This window comes from Triticum dicoccoides, chromosome 5A (genome assembly GCF_002162155.2).
Source record: "Triticum dicoccoides isolate Atlit2015 ecotype Zavitan chromosome 5A, WEW_v2.0, whole genome shotgun sequence".
NCBI lineage: Eukaryota > Viridiplantae > Streptophyta > Magnoliopsida > Poales > Poaceae > Triticum > Triticum dicoccoides.
The window spans coordinates 230,937,400-230,959,871 of record NC_041388.1 but is presented as its reverse complement, the minus strand read 5'-3'; positions in this window follow the sequence as shown (position 1 = coordinate 230,959,871).

The window sequence follows — 22,472 nt, the reverse complement described above, 5'->3', positions numbered from 1 at the left end:
TGTGATGCGATATACATGACGGATCTCAAGTCCGTCAAGGATGGACATGCATGACAGTTTTTGGCTGATCTGTGACGGCTAAGGATTGTAATGTATTAACAGATTTCTTGTAGTGACTGTATCCTGAAAGAGCAGGTTGAGGTTGCTGCCACCGTCCATCAGGACTCACGTCAGGTGGAACCCATCGATTATTGGGTCCAGGACCTGTGCGGCTAAACCGCCATGACAGATACTGGTCGGATGATCCCGACGATCGAAAGTGGTCGTGCATGACGACCATGGATTAAATTTTGGGGCGACTGGCTCTATCACTGTAATGCCCTTGATGCGGCTATATCTCCCACGTGTCGAAGCACGACTTAGAGGCATAACCGCATTGAAAGCAATGTCCCAAGTGAGGTAATCTTCACACAACCCATGTAATACATAAGGGAAAGACATAGATAGTTGGCTTACAATCGTCACTTCACACAATTACATGAATAAAAGCATTACATCAATCAGATACAATCAAGGTCCGACTACGGAACCAAAATAAAAGAAGAACCCCAAATGCGACAAAGTCCCCGATCGACCCCAACTGGGCTCCACTACTGATAAACTAGAACGACATGTCACAAAGGATAAGATCTTCATCGAGCTCCTCCTTGAGCTTGGTTGCGTCATCTGCACGGTTCAACGGCACCTGCAAGCTGGTTTTGGAAGTATCTGTGAGCCACGGGGACTCAGCAATCTCGCACCCTCACGATCAAGACTATTTAAGCTTATAGGTAAGGTAAAGGTATGAGGTGGAGCTGCAGCAAGAGACTAGCATATATGGTGGCTAACATACGCAAATGAGAGCGAGAAGAGAAGGCAAAGCACGTTCGAGAATCTATGATCAAGAGGTGATCCTAGAACAACCTACGTCAAGCATAACTCCAACACCGTGTTCACTTCCCGGACTCCGCCGGAAAGAGACCATCACGGTTACACACATGGTTGATGTTTTTTAATTAAGGTCAACTTCAGGTTTTCTACAACCGGACATTAACAAATTCCCATCTGCCCATAACCGCGGGCACGGCTTTCGAAAGTTCAAAATCCCTGCAAGGGTGTCCCAACTTAGCCCATCACAAGCTCTCACGGTCAACGAAGGATATTCCTTCTAGCGGGAAGACCCGATCAGACTCGGAATCCCAGTTACAAGACATTTCGACAATGGTAAAACAAGACCAGCAAAGCCACCCAGATGTGCCGACAAATCCCGATAGGAGCTGCACATATCTCGTTCTCAGGGCACACCTGATGAGCAAGACGTCGGGTGGGCCAGCCCAGAGTTGCCCCTGGTAGCTCCGGACATCGCTCAGTTGGACCAACACTCAGAGGAGCACTGGCCCGGGGGGTTAAAATAAAGATGACCCTTGAGTCTGCAGAACCCAAGGGAAAGAAAAGACTAGGTGGCAAATGGTAAAACCAATGTTGGGCATTGCTGGAGGAGTTTTATTCAAGGCGAACTGTCAAGGGGTTCCCATTATAACCCAACCGCGTAAGGAACGCAAAATCCGGGAACATAACACCGGATAAGAGTGGAACAAAATACCAACAAGGAACAAAATACCAGGCATAAGGCCGAGCCTTCCACCCTTTACCAAGTATATAGATGCATTAATCAAATAAGAGATATTGTGATATCCCAACAAAATATCCATGTTCCAACAAGGAACAAAACTCCAATCTTCACCTGCAACTAACAACGCTATAAGAGGGGCTGAGCAAATCGGTAACATAGCCAAACAACAGTTTGCTAGGACAAGGTGGGTTAGAGGCTTGGGTTACAATATGGGAGGCATGATAATCAAGTGGTAGGTATCGCAGCATAGGCATAGCAAAAGAGCGAGCAACTAGCAAGCAAAGATAGAAGTGATTTTGAGGGTATGGTCATCTTGCCTGAGATCTCGCAAGGAAGAAGGACGAGTCCATGAAGAAGATAAACGGACGTAGTCGAACGGATCCTCACACACACGACGTTATCGGAACCAACCCGAAGAGGCAACACCGGAAAAAAGCAAACAACATAGTAAACAACCACCACATAATCATGGCACGATGTGCAAACAAGTATGATGCATGTCCGGTATTATGAGGCATGGCATGGGAAAATGCACAAGCAATCCTACAAATTAAGTGGAGCTCAATATGCAACTCCATTGTATATCGACGAAACACCACGTGACTTATTTAGTTCGATCTTGTTTATGTACCCAACAACATTAAATGTTGTTAAACATGGCAAGAGGGTGAAGCAAAATAAAACTACCTATCTAGTCAAGTTTAAATGAGGCCGGAAGCAACGAACAACAATTCCAGTAAGTCCCCATATGCATATATTAGGTGTGGTACTGTTCTGCCCTAAACACAATTTTAGAGTTATTAAACATGCAAAGTAAAGCCACCATGTTAAACTAGGCATTTTTCTACCCCATTTACATATAAAGATTATTAAAATCCGAGTTACGTTTATTTAGTTATGAATTAAATCATTTTACATGGCATAGGGGCAAATATATGCAAACAACATTTTAAACAGTTTAAACATGGATGAAAATTGGAAATTATTAAACTAGACAAAATTCTAAGCAAGTTTCATATATAAATCATTTTAATCCGATGCACGGTTTATGAGTTATTATATGCATGATCTAGATGGACTTTTCTACAATTCTGTTTAACTGGATAAAAGAACAAATTCGCAGACGCTGAAAAAAAACACACGCGGGCCAAAACTGGCAGGCCGGCCCAACAGGTAAAAAAACAAAAGGGAAACGCTGGGGTGTGGCCTCACCCATGGGCTTCGGCCCACAACGGCGAGGAGAGGGGCGCGCTGGGCCTCGCTGCAGGAAACGACCCACGCGGTCACGAGGAGGCCGGCCCGGTCTCATTGAATCGAGACGAACAGGGCAGCGGTTCGAGCTCCTGCTTGATGCAGAAAATGCAGAGGCCGGTGGCGGGGCATGGAGGTCGACGGCGATGGGGAACGCGGCGGCGCAGCAGATCCAGGAAGGCGAGAGGCGGAGGGACGCGGGTGCTGGGACTTGGCGAAGGGGAAGACCACGGCAGCGGCGGCTAACGATGCGACAGCAGGGCGATGCAGGAGTCGACGCGGTGCTGGACATGGCCGGAAGCAAAGGAGGCAAGCAGGGCGGCGGTGGTGGACTCGAGGCGTGATGAGCGGCGGCGGCGCTGGACCCTGCGAAGCCGGGGAGGTCCAGGGCGCAGGGATCCAGCGCGGTGGCCCGTCTGGTCTCGATCCGGGCGATGGAAGCAGCGGCGTGGGACTTGGCGATGGCGGCTTCCTCCTTGCGGTTCCTGCACGGACGTCCCTAGGAGAGAGAGAGAGAGCAATATTGAGCGAGAGGGACCGAGAGACGACAGGAGGAGGAGAACGAAGGGAAGGAGAGGGACGCGAGGGGCTAGCCTGGCAACGGCTCCGCTGCTGCTGCTGGACGACGACGAGGAGGCAAGAGCAGGGGGCCTCGGTTGCTGCTGCAGTTGACGTGCTCCGGCACGGGCGGAGCCATCAGTGAGGAGAAGAGAGGTGAGGTGCGCTCGGGAGCTATGCTGTTGCTGCAGCCTCGAGAAGAAAACAGAGGAGGAGCTCCTCTCTTGTGGGCTGGATCGAGGCAAGGAGGAGTTGGTGGCGAGCAATGGTTGGTGGGGAATGGATCCCGAGGGGGATTTGGTTGGCGACGGGACAAGCTCCCGAGTAACATGGGTGGCGGCGGCGGAAGGATTAGATGGATCGATGGGACAGGACTAGGGTTCCATCTATTTATATAACAACGAGAATTTTGGTTAGGGGTATTTGGTCCCTCCGATTTTAATCGGACGGTCGAGAAATAAAAGATAGGAAGACCAAATAGGAAAAAGGAGATGTTTTGTAGATGTTTGGGGATGATCCGGATCCAACGGTGGCGATAGTCCGGGTCGGGTGCGGGACAGCTTTTCTGACGCGCGCGCGAGGGGTTCCGCGGGCTGACGAGAGAGGTTAGGCAGGACCTGGCGGCGAGTGGTAGTGAGCTGTGTAGACGGTCTCGAGCTGAGAGAAGAGAAGAGAGGGAGGCCCGGCGACTGTTTCCGGAGACCGAAAACGTCCGACGTTAGACCGGCTATAATGCCGCTATAGTTTAACGGTTAGGCTATCAAACGAACTCCGAATGCGACGAAAATTGACAGGCGGTCTACCTACACTATAATAAGACCGCACGCGAACTTTCAACCCATTCCAAAAACATTTTCCGGCCACTTATAAAATACTGTTTTGGACATGCCGCGGGCGCGTGCAAGTGTGTCTGGGCTCAGAACGGACAACGGAAGGAACTGGGAAACCCGGACGGATGCAAGTTTTGAAAACATGATGATGCAATGCACATGATGACATGATAAGATGCGACATGCAAGCAAAAACAACGCACCAACAACGAATAACTGGAGGACACCTGGCACAACGGTCTCGGGGCGTCACAACACTCCACCACTACGAGAGGATCTCGTCCCGAGATCTAGAATGGCCCCGGAGGGACAACGGAAAAGAAAGAGAAGAGGTAAAACTAAGTTGCTCCTTTGACAAACGAGTGAAACCAAAGAACCTTGAAAAGGTTAAGCCATTTCGAGAAAATAATACAACGGAGACGAACAAAGTTTAAAACACTCCGTTAGGAAAGAGGAACAAGGAAGAACAAATTCGGACAGCACTCCGGTTGAAACGGAAGTCAAAAACTTGATAAAATGAAAAGAACTTGAGCAAAAGGGCACAACACTCCGGTTAAGACGGTAAGCACGAAAAGAACATTATCTTTGCTGAAATAAGATGATGGTTGAAGAAAGCAACATCACAATGCCTCCGGAACAAAAGAATAGAAGATAGATAATTGCCATAGGAGAATTGAGAAGAAAATGCCAACTTCTGCCACAAAAGAGCTTGAAGAGGCATCTTTAGGTGAAGGGTCGAACGGAGTTGTTGGAACACCAACAACGAAAAGAACAATCTTGATATGGTCTTATGGAGTACATCTCAAATTATGAGGTGACAACCTGCCACTCACGGGAAAAGAATTGGATTGGTATGAACAAGGAGCCGGGAAAGCTATTACACCGGGAGGATAGATGAAGAAATTGGATCATTTATAAGCACCATAATTAGCAACAATCCTTAGGGAAAGTTTTAGGTGAAATATAACCCCAAGATAATTCCAACGAAGAGGTTGATGGATTTAAAATACCCCATTCTCGATAACTTGTGAAACATGAAATAAGAACTCAAATTATCAAGAATGACATAATACCATCTCCAATAATATGGTTGAAAGAATTGCACTCCGGATAGAAAGATGAAGAAAACTTGAGCTCCTCAGAAAAGAATCTTGATGAAAACTTCAAGATGGAATTAAATCCTTTATGAAACATCATGTAGAGCCTCCATGAAGAACTCCGGTAACAAAGGGTAACGACAAGAGAGAGAAGTTGAAAACACAAGGTGAAACCTTGCGATGATTGGAAGAGCTCTGCGACGAGATAAGTTGAAACTTGGAGCTCCGGAAAAGAAAAGATGAATCAAGTGAAACCGAGAATTTGATGAGCCTCCGTAATAAATAATTGAATATACTTGATGAAACAAGAATAAAAATTACATTATGCTTATCCTTCACCCATTAAATTGATGACAAGCAATGGATTTGGCATACTACTTATTCTCGTAGAAAGGATTAAAAGAGATATATCAAAACTTGAGAAGGTCTTCAATGAACCACCGGTAGAATTGAAATAACGAATAAATTGACGAGGAAGAGAAGTCTTGAACGAACCACCATAAGAATTGAAAAAGAACGAATAAAAGATAACGAATCACCGGGAAGAATTAGCAAATGAAAGAAGATGCTTGAGAGAATCTAGATACATGAGAACGAAGGGATCACGAACTGATTAGAGATCACTTGAACGATGCACCGGTAAGATTTGGAGAACGAGAGCTGAAAGCTGGAATGAATAATAATGAGATGATGGCCTCCGGAGAATCAAACTGAAAAGACTCCTGAATTTGCACTGGATGGGTGAAAAGAATAGTCACAAAGAAAACAATTATGAGAGGATGGCCTCGAATTAGAACCACAAATCTCTGAGAGAACGGATAAGACATGGAGGTAAAACTCTTCTTCGGTCTTCAAAATTCTGAGAATGACGACGAGAAACACCACCATGAATTATTTAGACACTCCGGAAGAATCAAAACGAAGAGGTTGAGCCAACGATGAAAAGATTTTGACAGATCTTGGAGAAGACATTTGACTGATGATAACTCATTCTTACATCAAACTTTGAAATGAATTTGAGAAGCTCCGGAAAAATAAGAAGAGTCAGGTAAGATCCTGGGAAAAGACCTGTGGGTTAGGGCCCACTCAAAAGAACACCGTTGAAAAGATTTAAAAGAGAGATTGCACCGGTTGAATTAAATGGCTAGAATGAGATAACAATCTCAAAAGAGCTTGCACGAATGCAGAGTGGCAAACACGAATCTTCGAGATATCTTGAGCACTCCGGAACAATCAAATAGCGAGAAGTGAATGAATAAGAGGTGCACCGGTATGAGAAGGCGTTTCAAACGAGGAAAGGATATGATCAACACAAAAAGCTTGAATTGAATCCACCATAGAAGGAAAAGAACGAAGAATGATGAGCTTGAAGCTCCCTTAGAATCTTGATGAAAATCACCGGATAAGAACATTGACGGAAAAGAATGGAGAGGCTTGCCATCACTAAAAGGATACTTGAATAAGAAATCTGAGTCCTTGAAGAAAACAAAGGGAGGGAGGACGGGAAAACAAAGACAATTTGGAATGGATGAAACAAACACCGTTGAGAAACTTAGAATTGATCTTGTGGATGTTGAAATGATCGGATCCACTTGAAGAGAAAACACGCCGGTTGAAAAGGATTGACAAGACAATCTTGATGATCAAGAAGGATTGGTATCCACATCAGAGTATGAGAACACCATTTGGGGAAGGTATGGAATCAACACTTGACTTCGAAGCAACTTCAATACCACAACTCAAAACAAAGTATTGGCTTGCAGAATAAGCCGGAACAAACATATGATAGAGATTTCATCCGAAGTTTTCGTGGTGGGGCCTACACGGGCTCGATCGTACAGCACCATCATGTACAAGGCAGTGCACATGACATACAGAGCGTCCCCGAGTCGGCATAGCCAAGGACTCTTTAAGACACAACGAGACCACTGTAAAACCGACCGTGGATAGGCGGACCACTAGACGTCGAACCCCAATTTCATATCATACATCTGTCGGAAAGATATCCTAGGAGCTACTTGAATTCCCACTTATGAAACTCCCGAACCTTTCCGGTTATGCAATCAGGTGTTGGGGATACAGGGGAGGCATAATATCTCACCCAAACTAGCAAATCCTACATCCAGCTGTATCCATCCTTCAACACATAACCAAGAAACCTTCGGAAATCATCTACCTCAACCTTCAAAAAGCATCCGTTATACAAATTATGGCAATACTCCTGAACTCCCGCCCCAGTACTGGGTGGCATCGAAGTTATCTCACCAAAGAACTGCATAAAAGAGATTTTCGATGTCGGCGTACTAAACTCAGGTATTCCAGAACTGCAACGATAAAATTATGACGACAACACCTCGGAGCTCAACTCCCCGGGACACTGCCACAAAACCCCTGACAGGAGGCACCAAGACAATGTTCTCGTCACAAAACCATCAGAACGATTCCAAGATACCCGTGTGATCCTGATTTTTTTTAGTGAAATTTGAGAAGAGAAGAGTCAAAACTCTACGTCAGGATGCCTTACCAGAGCGATGAAGGGACTGGGGAGTAAAAAGAATTCCTAACTCTCCGATATATAATTCCTAAATGACTCAAAACATTTTTCTAGACACAACTCGGCCGCTAATAACGATCAAGCAATGGGGCTCCTAAGGTCGGGGAAGGCTCTGATATAAACTTGTAACACCCTCGATGCGGCTATATCTCCCACGTGTCGAAGCATGATGATGAGGACATCAATACCATTGTTACACCCACAGCCCCTACTGCTACATATACGGGACCAATTACTAGAGCTCGCGCATGCCAATTAAATTATCAGGTACTTTTGTTTCTTGGTAATGATTCTAATGTTCATAAGAATATGATGCTGCCTAAATTGGATACATTTGTTTTGCTTACAAATGAAGGGCCTAGCTTGGAAAAGGATGAACATCGGAGCAAGAACAAGCATGGAGATGATGCCATGCGCAAGGGGAACAAGAACGGAGTTACAAGTGATGATTTCAGGACTTTGAAGCCACCATAATGGGTGCATGAAGCCTTGGACGAAATATACAAGATGTCACTTCATAAATTTCGTCCCGAGGCTATTATAGGTGTTGCGTCACCTTTTTATTGGGCCAGGCCCATGTAATTTCGAAATACATAAGTATAGGCTATTTTTAGAGTCCGTATGCGTGGGGAAACAAGAGATAGGGTTGATTTCGGACCCCTCCACCAAGGCCCACGAAATTCCCCCTCTCTTCCTTCATATATACAGCCCTTAGGGCACCTTTTAGACTTTGGGGGTTTTGTTTAGATTAAAAGTTCGCCATAGCTGCAACTTCGCGTACTTCGTTTGTGTTCAACGACCAGACAAAGGCGTCACAGAACCCCACCTTGATCAATAAAGCTTTCATCTTATATTCGCAATATCCAGATTGCAATCTTAGTTTCTTGCTTGTTCTTCGTTTGCTCGCAGGAACAGACCCTCGTGGTCAGGTTGATCGTGCTCCGGCGTGGTCAATAACCTCTCGGAGTTGGTTTAGCGATTGCTAAGGCGCGACGTCCTCGCACGTTCGTAGTCGGATCGTCAAAGTCGACTTCCACCAAAGCGATATCCATCATCTCAATGAAAGACGGGACACCTTTGCCTCTATCAAGTGGTATCAGATTTCCAGGTTGCTCGGTGAGATTTAACAGTTTTTCGTAGTTTAGATCGAGTCTGTTCTTCATACCTATAGTCCACGAAAAAGCCAAAAAAAAATTAGGGTTAGTTCATCCCATCCGAACCAATCTGAGCCTTGCATAATCTTTTCTGTATTTGCTTTGTTGAATTTGCGGTTGCATCGTCGTGTCCAGTTGCTGGTCTTAGCGTCTAGTCTTTTAGAGTTTCGAGTTCTGTTCACAGGTTGTCACGTCGCCGCTGCCATATATCACCACCGCATCATCATCGTCGCTGTTGCCATATACCACCACCACATATTCACCGCCAATCCGAATCCATATACGCCACCACATATCCGCCGCCATCACGCCAATCCGAGTTCACCTGCAACATATATCCGCCACCTGTCCGTGTTCCACCAGATTCATCTCCGCCACCAGTCCGAGTTCCACCAGATTCATCTCCGCCACCAGTCCTAGTCCGAGTCCAGTAATTGTTGCATTGTTCTCGATTTTCCAGATCACGCGATACTCCGAGTCGTGACAGAGAAGGACTCCCCAACTTCTGAGCCATCCGCAGAAGAAAAATAGTTCCAATTTCAAAAAAAAACTAAGTCTGGAAAATTCTGGCTAGGCAGTTTTTAGACCATTTGTAGACTTTTTCGAAAAATTTTTGTTGCGGAGCAAAAAAAAAAAGAGGAAAAAAAAAGTGCAAAAAAAAAATTCAGAGTGTGCTCCTCCCTTGTTTACGTGCCGCGCCATGATTTTGTTGGTGTTCTAGGTTCGTGTCTCTAGCACAGTCTAGCCTTGGACCAGCACAGTACCGTCATTGAGCGTTTATTCAACTTTGCATCTCTGAATTGATTATTGCTGACCCTTTTTGCTACCATATTATAAGCCTTCCTAGCTCCACATACATCTACATCGTGCATTTGACTCTCCCTGGTAATCGCTCTATCCAAGCTTTGAGAGTTTTGACTACAACGGTTGCCGATCACCGCCTGTTGCTGGGTAAGAACTGGTAAGAATTTGAGTTTTGCTTGACGGATTTGTGACACCCACCACCACCACTTGTTCGTAGTCTGTAGGATCATATTCTTGTGTGTTTCTATTGCTGCTAACCATGCTAGGATCACAAGCTGACGAGATTGACTGGGAGAATTTATCGAACAAGGAGCTTCATGATAAGTTTCAGCAAATGATGACTGAACAGGTGCAAGATGTGCTGAACAATTTTGAAGAGGCCATGGAGAAGATCACTGGCCTTGAGAAGACGTTCGAAACAAAGCTCGATAACAAGTTTAATGAATTGCTCGCGCGTCTTCCACCACCACCACCCGCTGCACCTAACGCACCTCTCCAACAACAACAACAACGACTACCTCCACGTCGCGAAACAGACCTCCGCCCAGCAAGCCGTGTTCCTCTTGTGTTTGGCCAAACTGTTGGTGCTGCTGTTGATACTTCTGTGGCTCCTGCTGCTGATGCGGAGGAGGATGATTATGTGGGAGATTATGAGGACGAGGTTGATCAAAATTAGCACTACGTGCAGCCACCTGTACCACCACCAGCAGGTCGACCTCAGGTATATATTCGTAATGGTAGGCCTGCACCACCACCTCAGGTACGAGATGATGTCCATATTCCTAAACTGAAATTGAATATTCCACCATTTGATGGTAGATATGTTCCTGATATATATCTTACTTGGGAGTTAGAAACTGAATAACGATTTACATGTTTACAATATCCTGAGGAGAGACGAGTTGCTGCTGCTGTTTGTGCTTTCACTAGTTTTGCATGTGTATGGTGGTCTGAACATTGTAGATTATATCCTATTCCAACTACTTGGGCTGCTTTGAAAACTGCTATGCGTACGCGTTGGGTTCCACCATATTATCAACGTGAATTGCTTCAAAAATTGCAGCGTTTAAGACAAGGGAAAAATTCTGTAGAAGAATATTATCAGGAATTACAAACTGGCATGATTAGATGTGGTATTGTTGAGGAGAATGAAGCTATGCTTGCACGTTTTCTGGGTGGATTAAATAGAGAGATTCAGACCATTCTAGACTATAAGGAGTATACTAATATCACTCGTTTATTCCATCTTGCTTGTAAAGCTGAACGTGAAGTGCAGGATCGACAAGCATTGGGGCGAACTAACTTTTCTGCAGGCCAACCTTCATCATGGACACCACGTGCATCTTCTACTTCAACTGCACCAGCACCTCCATCTGGTGCCACCTCCAGCCGTGATACAAGAAAATAGGCACAACCACCATTATCTGCCAAGAGCGCACCTGCGGGGCCTGCACAGCGTTCTTCTTCTTCCATAGCATCCACATGGCACACAAGTGATATTATTTGTCGTCGTTGTAAGGGAGGAGGTCATTATGCGAGAGAATGCAAATCTCCGCGTGTGATGATTGCTACCGCGGATGGTGGATATGAGTCTGCTAGTGACTATGATGAGGAGACTTTGGCTCTTATTACACGTGAAGAACATGGTGGAGATGATTCTGATCATGAGACGCAATACATGGCTCCTGAAGACGCTGACATGTATGAATGTTTAGTTGCTCAATGTGTTTTGAGTGTGCAGATCACACAAGCTGAGCAAAATCAGAGGCACAATTTGTTCCATACCAAGGGAGTTGTGAAGGAACGTTCTGTGCGCGTCATCATAGACGGAGGGAGCTGCAACAACTTGGCTAGCATGGAGATGGTGGAGAAGCTTTCTCTCACCACAAGACCACATCCACATCCTTACTACATCTAATGGTTCAACAACAGCGGCAAGGTTAAGGTAACACGTACTGTTCGTGTGCATTTTAGTATCTCTACATATGCTGATTATGTTGATTGTGATGTGGTACCTATGCAAGCATGTTCCTTATTACTTGGTAGACCATGGCAATTTGATAAAAATTTTGTACACCATGGTAGAAACAATCACTATACTCTTGTTCATAAGGATAAAAATATTACTTTGCTTCCTATGACTCCTGATTCCATTTTGAAAGATGATATTAATAGAGCTAATAAAGCAAAACAGGAGACGAATAAGAGTGAAAATCAGATTGTGGCAAAAGAATTTGAGCAACAAATGAAGCCTAATAATAAACCATCTAGTGTTGCTTCTGAAATTAAATTGAAAAGTGCATGTTTATTTGCCACCAAATCTGATATTGATGAGCTAGATTTCAGCAAATCTGTTTGCTATGCTTTTGTGTGCAAAGAGGCATTATTTTCATTCGAGGACGTGCCTTCCTCTTTGCCTCCTGCTGTCACTAACATTTTGCAGGAGTTCGCTGACGTCTTTCCACAAGACGTGCCACCGGAATTACCACCTATTCGAGGGATTGAGCATCAGATTGACTTAATTCCCGGTGCTTCACTGCCAAACCGTGCACCATACCGTACCAATCCATAGGAGACGAAGGAGATTATGCGTCAAGTACAAGAGCTTCTCGACAAAGGTTATATACGCGAATCCCTTAGTCCTTGTGCTGTTCCTATTATTCTAGTGCCGAAAAAGGATGGTACATCACGTATGTGTGTTGATTGTAGAGGCATTAATAATATTACTATTCGTTATCGTCATCCTATTCCTAGGCTAGATGATATGCTTTATGAATTGAGTGGCTCTACAATATTCTCCAAAGTTGATTTGCGTAGTGGATACCATCAAATTCGTATGAAATTGGGAGATGAATGGAAAACAGCATTCAAAACTAAGTTTGGATTATATGAGTGGTTAGTCATGCCTTTTGGGTTAACTAATGCACCTAGTACTTTCATGAGATTAATGAACGAAGTTTTACGTGCTTTCATTGGACGATTTGTGGTAGTTTACTTTGATGACATATTGATTTATAGCAGATCTTTGGACGAACATTTGGAACATTTACGTGCTGTTTTTATTGCTCTACGTGATGCACATTTGTTTGGTAACCTTGGGAAGTGCACCTTTTGCACCGACCGAGTATCTTTTCTTGGCTATGTTGTTACTCCACAGGGAATTGAAGTTGATAAAGCCAAGATTGAAGCTATTGAGAGTTGGCCGCAACCCAAAACGGTCACACAAGTGAGGAGTTTTCTTGGCCTCGCTGGATTCTATAGGCGTTTTGTGAGAGATTTCAGCACCATTGCTGCACCTCTCAATGAGCTTACAAAGAAAGATGTGCCTTTTCTTTGGGGTACCGCATAGGAAGAAGCCTTCTCGGTATTGAAAGATAAGTTGACACATGCTCCTTTACTCCAACTTCTTGATTTTAATAAGACTTTTGAGCTTGAATGTGATGCTAGTGGAATTGGATTAGGCGGTGTGTTATTACAAGATGGCAAACCTGTTGCATACTTTTCTGAAAAATTGAGTGGGCCTAGTCTGAATTATTCTACTTATGATAAAGAATTATATGCTCTTGTTCGGACTTTAGAAACATGGCAACATTATTTATGGCCCAAAGAATTTGTTATACATTCTGATCATGAATCTTTGAAACATATTAAAAGTCAAGCTAAACTGAATCGTAGACATGCTAAATGGGTTGAATTCATTGAGACTTTTCCTTATGTCATTAAACACAAGAAGGGAAAAGAAAATGTTATTGCTGATGCATTGTCTCGCCGCTATACTATGCTTTCACAACTTGACTTCAAAATATTTGGTTTGGAGACCATCAAAGATCAATATGTGCATGATGCTGATTTTAAAGATGTAATGCAGAATTGTAAAGAAGGAAGAATGTGGAACAAGTTCGTCCTTAACGATGGATTTGTGTTTCGTGCTAACAAGCTATGCATTCCAGCTAGCTCCATTCGTCTTTTGTTGTTGCAGGAGGCGCATGGAGGAGGATTAATGGGACACTTTGGCGTGAAGAAGATGGAGGACGTACTTGCTACACATTTCTTTTGGCCAAAGATGAGACGGGATGTTGAGCGTTTTATTGCTCGATGCACTACATGTCAAAAAGCTAAGTCACGACTCAATCCCCATGGTTTATATATGCCTTTGCCTGTACCTAGTGTTCCTTGGGAGGATATATCTATGGACTTTGTTTTAGGTTTACCTCGAACAAAGAAGGGGAGGGATAGCATATTTGTTGTCGTGGATAGATTCACGAAAATGGCACACTTTATACCATGTCATAAAAGCGATGATGCTGTTAATGTTGCTGATTTGTTCTTTCGTGAAATTATTCGCTTGCATGGTGTGCCAAATACTATTGTTTCAGATCGTGATACTAAATTTCTTAGCCACTTTTGGAGATGTTTATGGGCTAAGTTGGGGACTAAACTGCTTTTTAGTACTACTTGTCACCCCCAAACTGATGGACAAACTGAAGTAGTCAATAGAACGTTGTCTACTATGCTTAGGGCTGTTTTGAAGAATAATAAGAAAATGTGGGAGGAATGCTTGCCTCATATTGAATTCGCTTATAATCGTTCATTGCATTCTACTACTAAGATGTGCCCTTTTGAAGTTGTGTATGGTTTCCTACCTCGTGCACCTATTGATTTGTTGCCTCTTCCATCTTCGGAGAAGGTTAATTTTGATGCTAAACAACGTGCTGAATTGATTTTAAAAATGCATGAGTTAACTAAGGAAAACATTGAGCGTATGAATGCTAAATATAAACTTGCTGGAGATAAGGGTAGAAAACATGTTGTGTTTGCACCTGGAGATCTTGTTTGGTTACATTTGCGTAAGGATAGATTTCCTGATTTGCACAAATCAAAGCTAATGCCACGTGCTGATGGTCCCTTTAAGGTGTTAGAGAAAATAAATGATAATGCATATAAACTTGAGCTGCCTGCAGATTTTGGGGTTAGTCCCACTTTTAACATTGCAGATTTGAAGCCTTATTTGGGTGAGGAAGATGAGTTTCCGTCGAGGACGACTTCATTTCAAGAAGGGGAGGATGATGAGGACATCAATACCATTGTTACACCCACAACCCCTACTGCTACATATACGGGACCAATTACTGGAGCTCGCGCACGCCAATTAAATTATCAGGTACTTTCGTTTCTTGGTAATGATTCTAATGTTCATAAGAATATGATGCTGCCTAAATTGGATACATTTGTTTTGCTTACAAATGAAGGGCCTAGCTTGGAAAAGGATGAACATTGGAGCAAGAACAAGCATGGAGATGATGCCATGCGCAAGGGGAAGAAGAACGGAGTTACAAGTGATGATTTCAGGACTTTGAAGCCACCATAATGGGCGCATGAAGCCTTGGACGAAATATACAAGATGCCACTTCATAAATTTCGTCCCGAGGCTATTATAGGTGCTGCGTCACCTTTTTATTGGGCCAGGCCCATGTAATTTCGAAATACATAAGTATAGGCTATTTTTAGAGTCCGTATGTGTGGGGAAACAAGAGATAGGGTTGATTTCGGACCCCTCCACCAAGGCCCACGAAATTCCCCCTCTCTTCCTCCATATATACAGCCCTTAGGGCACCTTTTAGACTTTGGGGGTTTTGTTTAGATTAAAAGTTCGCCATAGCTGCAACTTCGCGTACTTCGTTTGTGTTCAACGACCAGACAAAGGCATCACAGAACCCCACCTTGATCAATAAAGCTTTCATCTTATATTCGCAATATCCAGATTGCAATCTTAGTTTCTTGCTTGTTCTTCGTTTGCTCGCAGGAAACAGACCCTCGTGGTCAGATTGATCGTGCTCCGGTGTGGTCAATAACCTCTCAGAGTTGGTTTAGCGATTGCTAAGGCGCGACGTCCTCGCATGTTCGTAGTCGGATCGTCAAAGTCGACTTCCACCAAAGCGATATCCATCATCTCATCGAAAGACGGGACACCTTTGCCACTATCACACGACTTAGAGGCATAACCGCATTGAAAGCAATGTCGCAAGTGAGGTAATCTTCACACAACCCATGTAATACATAAGGGAAAGAGATACATAGTTGGCTTACAATCGCCACTTCACACAATTACATGAATAAAAGCATTACATCAATCAGATACAATAAAGTTCCAACTACGGAACCAAAATAAAAGAAGAACCCCAAATGCGACAAGGTCCCCGATCGACCCCAACTGGGCTCCACTACTGATCAACTAGAACGACATGTCACAAAGGACAAGATCTTCATCGAGCTCCTCCTTGAGCTTGGTTGCGTCATCTGCACGGTTCAACGGCACCTGCAAGCTGGTTTTGGAAGTATCTGTGAGCCACGGGGACTCAGCAATCTCGCACCCTCGCGATCAAGATTATTTAAGCTTATAGGTAAGGTAAAGGTATGAGGTGGAGCTGCAGCAAGCGACTAGCATATATGGTGGCTAACATACGCAAATGAGAGCGAGAAGAGAAGGAAAAGCACGTTCGAGAATCTATGATCAAGAGGTGATCCTAGAACAACCTACGTCAAGCATAACTCCAACACCGTGTTCACTTCCCGTACTCCGCCGGAAAGAGACCATCACGGTTACACATGCGGTTGATGTTTTTTAATTAAGGTCAACTTCAGGTTTTCTACAACCGGACATTAACAAATTCCCATCTGCCCATAACCATGGGCACGGCTTTCGAAAGTTCAAAATCCCTGCAGGGGTGTCCCAACTTAGCCCATCACAAGCTCTCACGGTCAGCGAAGGATATTCCTTCTAGCGGGAAGACCCGATCAGACTCGGAATCCCGGTTACAAGACATTTCGACAATGGTAAAACAAGACCAGCAAAGCCACCCAGATGTGCCGACAAATCCCAATAGGAGCTGCACATATCTCGTTCTCAGGGCACACCGGATGAGCAAGACGTCGGGTGGGCCAGCCTAGAGTTGCCCCTGGTAGCTCCGGACATCGCTCAGTTGGACCAACACTCAGAGGAGCACTGGCCCGGGGGAGGGGGGGGGGGTTAAAATAAAGATGACCCTTGAGTCTGCAGAACCCAAAGGAAAGAAAAGGCTAGGTGGCAAATGGTAAAACCAATGTTGGGCATTGCTGGAGGAGTTTTATTCAAGGCGAACTGTCAAGGGGTTCCCATTATAACCCAACTGCGTAAGGAACGCAAAATCCGAGAACATAACACCGGTATGACGGAAACTAGGGCGGCAAGAGTGGAACAAAACACCAGGAATAAGGCCGAGCCTTCCACCCTTTACCAAGTATATAGATGCATTAATCAAATAAGAGATATTGTGATATCCAACAAAATATCCATGTTCCAACAAGGAACAAAACTCCAATCTTCACCTGCAACTAACAACGCTATAAGAGGGGCTGAGCAAAGCGGTAACATAGCCAAACAACGGTTTGCTAGGACAAGGTGGGTTGGAGGCTTGGCTTAACAATATGGGAGGCATGATAATCAAGTGGTAGGTATCGCAGCATAGGCATAGCAAAAGAGCGAGCAACTAGCAAGCAAAGATAGAAGTGATTTCGAGGGTATGGTCATCTTGCCTGAGATCCCGCAAGGAAGAAGAACGAGTCCATGAAGAAGATAAACGGACGTAGTCGAATGGATCCTCACACACACGACGTTGTCGGAACCAACCCGAAGAAGCAACACCGGAAAAGAGCAAACAACATAGTAAACAACCACCACATAATCATGGACGATCCGCAAACAAGTATGATGCATGTCCGGTATTATGAGGCATGGCATGGGAAAATGCACAAGCAGTCCTACAAATTAAGTGGAGCTCAATATGCAACTCCGTTGCATATTGACGAAACACCACGTGACTTATTTAGTTCGATCTTGTTTATGTACCCAACAATATTAAATGTTGTTAAACATGGCAAGAGGGTGAAGCAAAATAAAACTACCTATCTAGTCAAGTTTAAATGAGGCCGGAAGCAACGAACAACAATTCCAGTAAGTCCCCATATGCATATATTAGGTGTGGTACTGTTCTGCCCTAAACACAATTTTAGAGTTACTAAACATGCAAAGTAAAGCCACCATGTTAAACTAGGCATTTTTCTACCCCATTTACATATAAAGATTATTAAAATCCGAGTTACGGTTATTTAGTTATGAATTAAATCATTTTACATGGCATAGGGGCAAATATATGCAAACAACTTTTTAAACATTTTAAACATGGATGAAAATTGGAAATTATTAAACTAGACAAAATTCTAAGCAAGTTTCATATATAAATCATTTTAATACGATGCACGGTTTATGAGTTATTATATGCATGATCTAGAGGGACTTTTCTGCAATTCTGTTTAACTGGATAAAAGAAAAAATTCGAAGACGCTGAAAAAAAACACACGCGGGCCAAAATTGGCAGGCCGGCCCTACAGGTAAAAAAAAGCGAAACGCTGGGGTGTGGCCTCACCCATGGGCTTCGGCCCACAACGGCGAGGAGAGGGGCGCGCTGGGCCTCGCTACAGGAAACGACCCACGCGGTCACGAGGAGGCCGGCCCGGTCTCGTTGAATCGAGACGAACAGGGCAGTGGTTCGAGCTCCTGCTTGATGCAGAAAACGCCGAGGCCGGTGGCGGGGCATGGAGGTCGACGGCGATGGGGAACGCGGCGGCGCAGCAGATCCAGGAAGGCGAGAGGCGGAGGGCCGCGGGTGCTGGGACTTGGCGAAGGGGAAGACCACGACTGCGGCAGCTAACGACGCGACAGCAGGGCGATGCAGGAGTTGAGGCGGTGCTGGACATGGCCGGAAGCAGAGGAGGCAAGCAGGGCGGCGGTGGTGGACTCGAGGCGTGATGAGCGGCGGCGGTGCTGGACCCTGCGAAGCTGGGGAGGTCCAGGGCGCAGGGATCCGGCGCGGTGGCCCGTCTGGTCGCGATCCGGGCGATGGAAGCAGCGGCGTGGGACTTGGCGATGGCGGCTTCCTCCTTGCGGTTCCTGCATGGACGTCCCTGGGAGAGAGAGAGAGCAATATTGAGCGAGAGGGACCGAGAGACGACAGGAGGAGGAGAATGAAGGGAAGGAGAGGGACGCGAGGGGCTGGCCTGGCAACGGCTCCGCTGCTGCTGCTGGACGACGACGAGGAGGCAGGAGCAGGGGGCCTCGGTTGCTGCTGCAGTTCGCGTGCTCCGGCACGGGCGGAGCCATCAGCGAGGAGAAGAGAGGTGAGGTGCGCTCGGGAGCTGCGCTGTTGCTGCGGCGTCGAGAATAAAACAGAGGAGGAGCTCCTCTCTTGTGTGCTGGATCGAGGCAAGGAGGAGTTGGTGGCGGCGATGGTTGGTGGGGAATGGATCCCGAGGGGGATTTGGTTGGCGACGGGACAAGCTCCCGAGGAACATGGGTGGCGGCGGCGGAAGGATTAGATGGATCAATGGGACAGGACTAGGGTTCCATCTATTTATATAGCAATAAGAATTTTGGTTAGGGGTATTTGGTCCCTCCGATTTTAATCGGACGGTCGAGAAATAAAAGATAGGAAGACCAAATAGGAAAAAGGAGATGTTTTGTAGATGTTTGGGGATCATCCGGATCTGACGGTGGCGATAGTCCGGGTCGGGTCCGGGACAGCTTTTCTGACGCGCGCGCGAGGGGGGCCGCGGGCTGACGAGAGAGGTTAGGCAGGACCTGGTGGCGAGTGGTAGTGAGCTGTGTAGACAGTCTCGAGCTGAGAGAAGAGAAGAGAGGGAGGCCCGGCGACTGTTTCCGGAGACCGAAAACGTCCGACGTTAGACCGGCTATAATGCCGCTATAGTTTAACGGTTAGGCTATCAAACGAACTCCGAATGCGACAAAAATTGACAGGCGGTCTACCTACACTATAATAAGACCGCACGCCAACTTTCAACCCATTACGAAAACATTTTCCGGCCACTTATAAAATACTATTTTGGACATGCCGCGGGCGCGTGCAAGTGTGTCTGGGCTCAGAACGGACAACAGAAGGAACTGGGAAACCCGGACGGATGCAAGTTTTGAAAACATGATGATGCAATGCACATGATGACATGATAAGATGCGACATGCAAGCAAAAACAACGCACCAACAGCGAATAACTAGAGGACACTTGGCACAACGGTCTCGGGGCGTCACAATCGCGTAGACGTCCCTGAGCGCGTGCTTGCGCTCCCTCTTAGGGATGTGGGTAGCGTATATCATCTTCACAGTTTTGACCTGAGGGGGAAACTTCTTCTGTCCCCCTGTGTTCGGTGGCTGGGGCTCCTCGTCGTCGTCCTTGCTTTGCGATCCCTTCTCTTTGCTTTCGGCATAGAGAACTTGCCAGCCTGTTTGAAAACCCAACAATCTCTGTTGGTATGATTGGGTGGTTTGTCTGGGGTGCACATCACTATAAGCCTTGTAAGCATTGTAACTAATGAGTTAGTTGCGAGATGATCTATTACAGAACGAGTAAAGATACTTGCCGGTAACGAGATTGAACTAGGTATTGAGATACCGACGATCGAATCTCGGGCAAGTAACATACCGATGACAAAAGGAACAATGTATGTTGTTATGCGGTTTGACCGATAAAGATCTTCATAGAATATGCGGGAGCCAATATGAGCATCCAGGTTCCGCAATTGGTTATTGACCGGAGACGTGTCTCGGTCATGTCTACATAGTTCGCGAACCCGTAGTGTTCGCACGCTTAAAGTTCAGTGACGATCGGTATTATGAGTTTTTGTGTTTTGATGTACCAAAGGTAGTTCGGAGTCTCGGATATGATCACGGACATGACGAGGAGTCTCGAAATGGTCGATATGTAAAGATCGATATATTGGACGACTATATTCGGACACCGGAAGTGTTCTGGGTGGTTTTGGAGAAAACCAGAGTGCCGGAGGGTTACCGGAACCCTTTGTCGGGAGAAATAGTGGGACTTATGGGCCTTAGTGGAGAGAGAGGGCTGGCCTAGGGCAGGCCACGCACCCCTCCCTCTCTGGTCCGAATTGGACTAGGAGAGGGGGGGCAGCGCCCCCTTTCCTTCTCCCTCTCCCCTTCCTTTCACCCTCCTAGTAGGAGTAGGAAAGAGGGGAGTCCTACTCCTATAAGGAGGAGGACTCCTCCTCCTGGCACGCCTACAGGGGCCGGCCGGCCTCCCCCCTTGCTCCTTTATATACGGGGCAGGGGGCACCTCTAGCCATAGAAGTTGATTTGTTGATCTCTCCCAACCGTGTGTGGTGCCCCCCTCCACCATAATCCACCTCAATCATATCATAGCGGTGCTTAGGTGAAGCCCTGCGTCGGTAGCATCATCATCACCGTCATCACGCCGTCATGCTGGCGAAACTCTCCCATGAAGCTCTGCTGGATCGGAGTTCGTGGGACGTCATCGAGCTGAACGTGTGCTGCACTCGGAGGTGCCGTGCGTTCGGTACTTGGATCGGTCGGATCGTGAAGATGTACGACTACATCAACCGCGTTGTGCTAACGCTTCCACTTTCGTTCTACGAGGGTACGTGGACACACTCTCCCCTCTTGTTGCTACGCATCCCCATGATCCTATGTGTGCGTAGGAATTTTTTTGAAATTACTATGTTCCCCAACAGTGGCATCCGAGCCTGGTTTATGCGTAGATGTTATATGCACGAGTAGAACACAAGTGACTTGTGGACGATACAAGTTATACTGCTTACCGGCATGTCACACTTTGGTTCGGCGGTATTGTTGGATGAAGCGGCCCGGACCGACATTATGTGTATGCTTACGCGAGACTGGTTCTACCGATGTGCTTTGCACACAGGTGGCTGGCGGGTGTCAGTTTCTCCAACTTTAGTTGAATCGAGTGTGGCTACGCCCGGTCCTTGAGAAGGTTAAAACAACACCAACTTGACAAACTATCGTTGTGGTTTTGATGCGTAGGTAAGAACGGTTCTTGCTCAGCCCGTAGCAGCCACGTAAAACTTGCAACAACAAAGTAGAGGACGTCTAACTTGTTTTTGCAGGGCATGTTGTGATGTGATATGGTCAAGACATGATGCTATATTTTATTGTATGAGATGATCATATTTTGTAACCGAGTTATCGGCAACTGGCAGGAGCCATATGGTTGTCGCTTTATTGTATGCAATGCAATCGCCCTTTAATGGCTTCACTTTATCACTAAGCGGTAGCGATAGTCGTAGAAGCAATATTTGGCGAGACGACAACGATGCTACGATGGAGATCAAGGTGTCGCACCAGTGACGATGGTGATCACGACGGTGCTTCGGAGATGGAGATCACAAGCACAAGATGATGATGGCCATATCATATCACTTATATTGATTGCATGTGATGTTTATCTTTTATGCATCTTATTTTGCTTAGATCGACGGTAGCATTATAAGATGATCTCTCACTAAATTTCAAGGTACAAGTGTTCTCCCTGAGTATGCACCGTTGCGAAAGTTCGTCGTGCCGAGACACCACGTGATGATCGGGTGTGATAAGCTCTACGTTCACATACAATGGGTGCAAGCCAGTTTTGCACATGCAGAATACTCGGGTTAAACTTGACGAGCCTAGCATATGCAGATATGGCCTCGGAACACTAGAGACCGAAAGGTCGAGCATGAATCATATA